The sequence below is a fragment of the Podarcis melisellensis genome, assembly GCF_964234715.1.
Source record: "Podarcis melisellensis genome assembly, chromosome: 7".
NCBI lineage: Eukaryota > Metazoa > Chordata > Lepidosauria > Squamata > Lacertidae > Podarcis > Podarcis melisellensis.
The window spans coordinates 12,287,107-12,296,508 of NC_138539.1; positions in this window are offsets into that span (position 1 = coordinate 12,287,107).

Below are 9,402 nucleotides of genomic sequence, written 5' to 3' on the forward strand. Positions count from 1 at the left end.
CGAACAAGGTTTTAACAGTGTGCCATTCTTCCACAAAAGAGTCCAGACTGGGTTCTCTAATTTTTGCTATTAGCTTTGCCAATTCTGCAATTCTTCTTTGGTGGGAACTTCTTCCTTCCTTCCTTCCTTCCTTCCTTCCTTCCTTCCTTCCTTCCTTGTGCACAGAGAATCCTAGCTGCTGTCGGAACGTATCCTCTTGTTTGCATTTTCTGGCTACAACCAGGAACGTTTTCCCAACGAGCTCTTGGATCGGAAGCTCTGAAAGGGCAAGGTCCTTTTGGCAGCCCAACTTCCTGAAAATGGGCACCAGTTTCCAACACACATACACACACACACACAGCCCTACACCACTTCTGTCTGATTCAGCAAAGCCCTTGATAAGAAATGTCATCCTTCACTGGGTAATTTTAGCCCTGGAAGATAAGCATCTCTATCAGGCTCAAACACATGGCAGGCTGCAGGAGAACTCGCAGCAAATGAGCAAGGTAATTCACTTGCTGAAGCTAAGCATACGTGGGGAACAGGGCAGGGAGGAGGGTGATGGGGAGGGAAAGGTGTGTGTGTGTGTGTGTGCGTGCACACACACACACACCCCAATTTGATGCAATACCAAGTGCCACACTATCCGCCATGGGGAGGAGAGGCACAAACTGAAAACTCAAACGAGGTTCAAGCCAAACTGTTTCACCAAGATTTTGACACCACCAAAACAAGATTCCACAGCCTTGAAATCCTAGCTAGTCCAACCCCATGCAATGCAGGAATGTTTGGCCCGACGCGGGGTTTGAACCCGCGACTCTGGGATTAAGAGTCCCATGCTCTTGTTGTTTAGTCGTTTAGTCGTGTCCGACTCTTCGTGACCCCCTGGACCAGAGCACGCCAGGCACTCCTGTCTTCCACTGCCTCCCGCAGTTTGGTCAAACTCATGCTGGTAGCTTCAAGAACACTGTCCAACCATCTCGTCCTCTGTCGTCCCCTTCTCCTTGTGCCCTCCATCTTTCCCAATATCAGGGTCTTTTCCAGGGAGTCTTCTCTTCTCATGAGGTGGCCAAAGTATTGGAGCCTCAGCTTCAGGATCTGTCCTTCCAGTGAGCACTCAGGGCTGATTTCCTTCAGAATGGAGAGGTTTGATCTTCTTGCAGTCCATGGGACTCTCAAGAGTCTCCTCCAGCACCATATTTCAAAAGCATCAATACTGACTGAGTTATCCAGCCTCACATAAATCAGCAGGGTTTAAAGTGAATTCATCATTGCTGCATGCAGGTGGTGCAAATTTGGGGCCTTGCGGGCAAAAAAGCACAACTTAACTTTTTGCATCTACCTTTGCTTTGCATGATTTCTTCCAGTTTTTGCTTGTGACGATGAACTGAATCTAAGTCAAAGAGCACACAGAGAGTAATAGAGCAATGGATTTAATGAAGAAGCTGTGCTGCCCACCTGACATCGCTTTGTTTGGGTCACTGCAATATACTGGGACAGAGAGAAGGAAGAGGAAGGCAGCAGTGAGGTCAACGCGGTGTGAATGCGCTGGCAAGAATGCTGCATTGGCTCTGCCGGTGCGTTTGCATGGCACCGACAGTACCCCTTCCCCTCCCCATCTTGGTCTGCTGCAGTGACCCAGCCGGAAGGAGGTCCAGTGACTCTCTTATGAGGAACGGCTAAGGGAGCTGGGCATGTTTAGCCTGGAGAAGAGGAGGTTAAGGGGTGATGATAGCCATGTTGAAATATATAAAAGGATGTCACATAGAGGAGGGAGAAAGGTTGTTTTCTGCTGCTCCAGAGAAGCGGACACGGAGCAATGGATCCAAACTACAAGAAAGAAGATTCCACCTAAACGTTAGGAAGAACTTCCTGACAGTAAGAGCTGTTCGACAGTGGAATTTGCTGCCAAGGAGTGTGGTGAAGTCTCCTTCTTTGGAGGTCTTTAAGCAGAGGCTTGACAACCATTTGTCAGGAGTGCTCTGATGGTGTTCCTTCTTGGCAGGGGGTTGGACTCGATGGCCCTTGTGGTATCTTCCAACTCTATGATTCTATGATTCAAAGCCCCACCTGGCCAGCCGCTCCTGGAATAATAGCTACAAAGAGAGTAGGTGCTTGAAGCTCAGAGTGTCTCTCTCTGTCCTCTGGCCATTGAGAAGCCTCCCCTTCCTTCCCTTGGCTGCTCTCAGAGCTATACCAAGCACTGCCCATGGGTTCCCAAGTTTTCCTCTACAAAAATAACAGCAATAACCAGAGGGCTAGAAACTTGGGCTTCAATTCTATTACCCGTTCACCTGAGAGCAGGCCAAATTGAATTCAATGGGACTTACTTCTAGTAGTCAAGTGTAGGACTGCACTGTTGCTTTAAAATCATGCGGAGAAAGATGTCAGCAAGTTCAAATTCTGGGACATGATGCCAGGTTCTGTGCAGACCCCCAGACACTGAAAGTTTGCACAGAACCACGGTGACGTTCCCCACATGTATCTAGATTGTTAGAAATTTCCCTGTATTTGATTATTATAAGCCCTCTTGAGGGCTATTTGTCACACTCCAAATTACTTCTTCTTTCTAACTGCACATTACATTTAAAACGCAGGTGGCGCTGTGGTCTAAACCACTGAGCCTAGGGCGGTTTGAATCCCTGCGACGGGATGAGCTCCCGTTGCTCGGTTCCAGCTCCTGCCAACCCAGCAGTTTGAAAGCACATCAAAGTGCAAGTAGATAAATAGGTACCAGTCCGGTGGGAAAGCTAAATGGCGTTTCCATGCGCTGCTCTGGTTTCGCCAGAAGCGGCTTAGTCATGCTGGCCACATGACCCAGAAAAACTGTCTGTGGACAAACGTCAGCTCCCTCAGCCAGTAAAGCGAGATGAGTGCCGCAACCCCAGAGTCGTTCGCAACATGACATAACTGTCAGGGGTCCTTTACCTTTTACATTTAAAACACTCTGCTTTTTAAGGGCTCGACCTTTTGCATTAAAAAGCAAACAATAGACTCAACAAATGCATTTGGTTTAAGACGATCAATAATGGTCTACTCCATTGTTAAAACTGTTGTATTTTCATTATATCCACACAGAGTGGACAGAGTCTAATCTTTCCTTCAGAAGCAGGCTATGGCGTCCAGGGTCAATGGAAGGCTTGCATTCCATCAGTGATTCCCCATCGAAACCCAACAACAGCTTTTGTTCTGTATCCTAATTAGAATCACTGGAGGCGGCAGGATGTGTGTGAGAATTTTGGGAGCCTCACCTCAATTAACTTGAAGAGCTCATTTGTTTCCTCTGGAAACTCTATTAGCTGAAGGTGTTTATAACTTCCCACCTCCCAGAATTTGCACAAGCAACCCATTCTCACGTCATCAAGTCGGTTTTATCTAAGGAAAACATAGGCCGCCACCAGTGCTGGATTTACGTATAAGCTAAACAAGCTATAGCTTAGGGCCCCACTCTCTTGGGGGCCCCCCCAAAATATACTTCTTCTTAATTGCATTTCACTATTAATATAGAGTGGTACCTCGGGCTAAGAACTTAATTCGTTCTGGAGGTCTGTTCTTCACCTGAAACTGTTCTTAACCTGAGGTACGACTTTAGCTAATGGGGCCTCCCGCTACCACCACGCGATTGCTGTTCTCATCCTGAAGCAAAGTTCTTAACCTGAGGTACTATTTCTGGTTAGCGGAGTCTGTAACCTGAAGTGTCTGTAACCTGAAGCATATGTAACCCAAGGTACCACTGTATTGATTTTACTGTACACCGCTTAGGCACATTAGTTCAAAGCACTATAAAACCATCATAATCATCCCTATACCAATGACAAGGGATCACTCATTTGTGTTTTTACCCAAGGTACTATTTCTGGGTTAGCGGAGTCTGTAACCTGAAGTGTCTGTAACCTGAGGTACCACTGTACTTCTTCTTAATTGTATTTCAGTTCAACAATTACTTTGATAAAATACAAATTTTGTTATGTGCAAATGGCTTTAGATACCCGTTAGGTCCATAAATTACCATATAGCATATATTCAACACAAAACAACAGCGACATTTTGTTGTTGACAGAGGACAGCTGGACATATAAAGGGCCCCATTACCTCCAGTAGCTTAGGGCCTCATTAAACCTAAATCCGGCCCTGGCCACCACACACATAAATACTCACACACACACAAAACCCACCTACCCGTAATTTCCCAACAGGTCAAAGACAAAGCAATGCAGGGGATATATACAAAAACACAGAGTCACATCACTGGGTCCATTTAAGCTTGTCCACAATGACTTGTAGCACGTCGCCAGGGTTTCAGGCAAGCAGTTTTCATGCTCACAACAACCTTGTGAGGTAGGTTAGGCTGAGAGGTGGTGACTAACCCAAGATTGCCCCCAATGAAATTTATGGCTAAGTGGGGATTCGAACCCTGGCCTCCCAGGTCCTAAGTCCAACACTCTAACCATTACGCCACACTGGCCAGAGACTGAGCCTGGGACCTTCTGCCTTGAAAGCAGGTCCTCTACAACTGAGCCACGGCCCTTGGCGGATAGTGCAGAGGAACGGTCAAAAGCCAGAAGTGATTAGGATGCAAAGTTTCAAAGCAATTCTGCCTCAGGACGGATATTAATGATGCCAGCGTAATTAAACTTTCAGTTAGTTCTGCCATTCTCTAAGTTGTTTTAAACTCCTTTTAATATTGAGTTTCAATTGCTGTAACACGCCCTGGGACCTTAGGGGGAAGGGAGGAAATAATAATAATAATAATAATAATAATAATAATAATAATAATAATGGTCTACAGTTGAGAGTGCAGGGAGCAGGTGTGGGGTCCTTAATCAAGAAATATTCCCCACTCGCATTTTCATTCTGCATCCAACCTGTGGGGAAAAGGGAATGTACACACAGCCTTAAACTGGTAGACCTGTTGGGCGCAGGGGGGGTCTCTGCCCTTTTCCTACCAAATGGGTACTTTCTCCTTGCCTGCTTTCTTTGGACCATCTCACCCAGTAAACCTTGCTCACGTCTCCAGCACATGCTTTCTGCATTCGCTGAAAGCTGTTAAGTTGCTCGCTGGCTTCATCGCAGAACAATCTGCTGCGATCAGCTGTGAAGGGTCGTTTGCTGGGCAGCAAGTGAACCGGTTAACCTCTGAGCTATATAAACTATCCTTTATAAACATCTGAGCTATATAAACTACCCTTGAAACGTCGCGGGGTTCCCCCCCCCAAAAAAAAACTTTCTTGCAAAATGCTTCTGGAAGACACGGCAGCCTTAAAATTGCGAGCGGCGGCTGTGCAAAACTGCAGCTACACCAGTCAGTCCGCACAAAAGACAAACAGGAGACAAAGGGCGTGTTATCTATCAATGCTCTTTTTTCGAAAGACCCCAGGCCTGTTCCAAATTTGCCTTACCAAGGGAGAGTTTTTGCAAGCTCCAGGCATCTCTAGTGGCCTTATTTATTTGTTTGTTTGGTTGTAAGAATATTTCTAAACAAGAATGGGAGAATGATCGCGGCTGTGTACATTAAGGTGAGGCGTTGATGGGGGCAGGGGGCTATTTATTTGAAAAACACAGAGAGGATAAAATGAGGGTGAAGGATATGTCTGATGCCTTAAGCATCTGGGTGAAAGGGGCAAACGAAAAATATTAACAGAGGCAGCACTACAATCTGACAAAAGGTATATGGTCCTATGCGGCCTAGGACCCAAGTACCTACGGGACCGCCTCTCCTGGTATGCCCCGCGGAGGACCTTAAGGTCCACAAATGACAACATTTTGGAGGTCCCAACTCACAAGGTGGTTAGATTGGTCTCAACTAGGGCCAGAGCCTTTTCAGTACTGGCCCCGACTTGGTGGAACGCTGTCACAAAAGACTAGGGCCCTGCGGGACTTGACATCTTTCCACAGGGCCTGCAAGACAGAGCTGTTCCGCCTGGCCTTTGGTTTGGACTCAGTCTGACCCTTATGTTTCCCTCCCCTCATGGTCTCGATTTATTGGCTACTTTTAAAACAAGGCTGCATTTTAACCTGTATTTTAAATTGCACCCCCCCCCATTATGTTTTTTACTGTGATTTTATTGGTGAGCCCGGCTCTGGCCAAGGAGGGCGGGGTATAAATAAAATTTATTATTATTATTATCATCATCATCATCTAGCCCCATCATCATCATCATCATCTAGCCCCAGGTGTGGAGCTAGAGATGCGCCGTACAAATTTGGGAGGAACAAGGAGGAGGGGGTTCAGATTCTGTTACCTGCAAGGATAATCTTCGCTCGCTGGTTTGGCAAGGGCCTCCAAATTCACACAGGTGCTTCTGAGTCCTCTGTCATTTCTGTTACACGGACCTCTCCGCTTTCCCTTTCACCACCATTGATGTTTTTTCTGATTTTTCCTTTGGATGGGATTTCAAGAGTTCCCTTCTTTGCCTTCTTGACACCTCCAACCATCAGCTCACTGCGATGCCTTTGGGGGCGCACTTCTTTGATCAAATAATGACCATTAATAATATATTTTCTTGAAGAAAACAACCACAGCCACCAAACCCTGAAGATGCACACCCATGCAAAATTCTTCTCGTCTTCAGGAACAAACCGATGAACATCTCCAAGGCTCAGAAATACTTTCCTCAATGGAAGGAGCTGCTAGGTTTGCCTTGGCCACCACACCTGTAAAGAAGGAAGAGGACACACTTACTGAAGGGGAAACAAAACCAAAGGCTTGTACCCTGGATTAAGTAGCTTCACACAACCAGCCCTATTCAGCCATTATAGCAATCTGGAAGCAGGACAGAGGAGTGTGGATGAGAACGCAGGATCCAACCAACATCCTGCCCCAGTTGAAGACAGCTCTCTGAAGCAGACAGCTGGCTTCTACTTGCGTAAACTTCCCACACAACGTAGACCACATCCACACCATAAAAGTAAAGCGCTATCGTACCACTTTAAACAGCCCTGGCTTCTGCCCAAAGAATTCTGGGAATTGTAGTCTGTTAAGGGTTCTTAGAAGACATCCATTCCCCGCCCTGAGCTACAATTCATGGAGGGAACCATCAATCCTTTTTCAAAAGGAATTCTGGAGTTGTAGTTCTGCGAGGGTAATGGGTATCTCCTAAGAAATCTTGTGTGCCCTCTACAAACTACAGCTCCCAGAGTTCTTTGGGGGAAGCCATGGCTGATTAGGGTCCACCTTATTAAGTTCCCTCAAGGTGGAACTTAAATGCAATTAATAATTATTATAATTATCTGACATCAATACCAGGGAAAATTCTGGAGCAGATCATTAAGCAAACAGTCTGTGAGCACCTAGAAAGGAATGCTGTGATCACCAATAGTCAGCATGGATTTCTGAAAAATAAGTCATGTCAGACGAACCTGATCTTGTTTTTTAACAGAATGACAAGCCTGGTAGATGAAGGGAACGCAGTGGATGTAGCCTACCTTGATTTCAGCAAGGCATTTGACAAGGTGCCCCATGATATTCTTGTAAAGAAGCTGGTAAAATGTGGTCTTGACTATGCTACCACTCAGTGGATTTGTAACTGGCTGACTGACCAAACCCAAAGAGTGCTCATCAATGGTTCCTCTTCATCCTGGAGAAGAGTGACTAGTGGGGTGCCACAGGGTTCTGTCTTGGGCCCGGTCTTATTCAACATCTTTATCAATGACTTGGATGATGGACTCAAGGGCATCCTGATCAAATTTGCAGATGACACCAAACTGGGAGGGGTGGCTAACACCCCAGAGGACAGGATCACACTTCAAAACGACCTTGACAGATTAGAGATCTGGGCCAAAACAAACAAGATGAATTTTAACAGGGACAAATGTAAAGTATTGCACTTGGGCAGAAAAAAATGAGAGGCACAAATACAACATGGGTGACACCTGGCTTGAGAGCAGTACATGTGAAAAGGATCTAGGAGTCTTGGTTGACCACAAACTTGACATGATTCAACAGTGTGACGTGGCAGCTAAAAAATCCAATGCAATTCCGGGCTGCATTAATAGGAGTATAGCATCTAGATCGAGGGAAGTAATAGTGCCACTGTATTCTGCTCTGGTCAGACCTCACCTGGAGTACTGTGTCCAGTTCTGGGCACCACAGTTCAAGAAGGACACTGACAAACTGGAACGTGTCCAGAGGAGGGCAACCAAAATGGTCAAAGGCCTGGAAACGATGCCTTATGAGGAACGGCTAAGGGAGCTGGGCATGTTTAGCCTGGAGAAGAGGAGGTTAAGGGGTGATATGATAGCCATGTTCAAATATATAAAAGGATGTCACATAGAGGAGGGAGAAAGGTTGTTTTCTGCTGCTCCAGAGAAGCGGACACGGAGCAATGGATCCAAACTACAAGAAAGAAGATTCCACCTAAACATTAGGAAGAACTTCCTGACAGTAAGAGCTGTTCGACAGTGGAATTTGCTGCCAAGGAGTGTGGTGGAGTCTCCTTCTTTGGAGGTCTTTAAGCAGAGGCTTGACAACCATATGTCAGGAGTGCTCTGATGGTGTTTCCTGCTTGGCAGGGGGTTGGACTCGATGGCCCTTGTGGTCTCTTCCAACTCTATGATTCTATGAATCTATAATAATAACAATAATTTTGCTAAGGGGCCTCCGCAGATATAGTCTCACAGGGGCACTAACTGGCGAAATCTCAGAAGCCAGACGACAGCTAAACATGAGCTTCCCCATAGCCGCTATGAGGCTTCAGCGACAGGCATTATTTTCCTCCCCGCGAGACGCATGGTAATTGATGCAAAACGCGGCGGGGAGTGCCAATTAATCTGCATAATTTATGCACGTGCTGGATCTGCTGCTTGCAAAGGGCATGTCTGCAGTTATGTGCAGGTAAAAACACACAGCATGTGATAGCAGGGTTTAGAACCGCCACTCACAGAAGCTACGGGCAAGGGTTGCAGTTTGCAAGCTGCTCGGCCAGAGCTTCTAATCCCAGAGTGTGGAACGTGCTCAGCATGTAGCATGCTGGCCACGGTTCGGGTTACCGCTGCCCACCCGCCCGCCCTCCACACCCCCATCCGTGATCGCTCAATGGCAAATGAGGAGCCCAAGGTCTCACGCTGGGTCTCCATATTTTTCTCATGTAAGGAAATCGCCACTGTGGGGCCCACCCAGCTCTTTCGATCGGAATAGGGAATCTTACCACCTGGATCAAATTTAAGAGCCTTGACCCTCACGCAAGACCCCTGGGAATGGTGACGGTGACGTTTCGGAGGAAGCGGGGGGGGGAGCAATTTATCCAGGCCATGTTACACGGGAAGCAGGAAAAAACCCACTGGATCTTACACAGAGAGACGTAAGAAGACATAACAGGAGGAGCTGCTTGCGAAATCCTTGAAATGACAGCATTATTGGGGGCATAGCTTGGGGTGGGGCACCCATTCTGCATGCAGAAGGGCTTGGCTCCATTCCCAGAACCT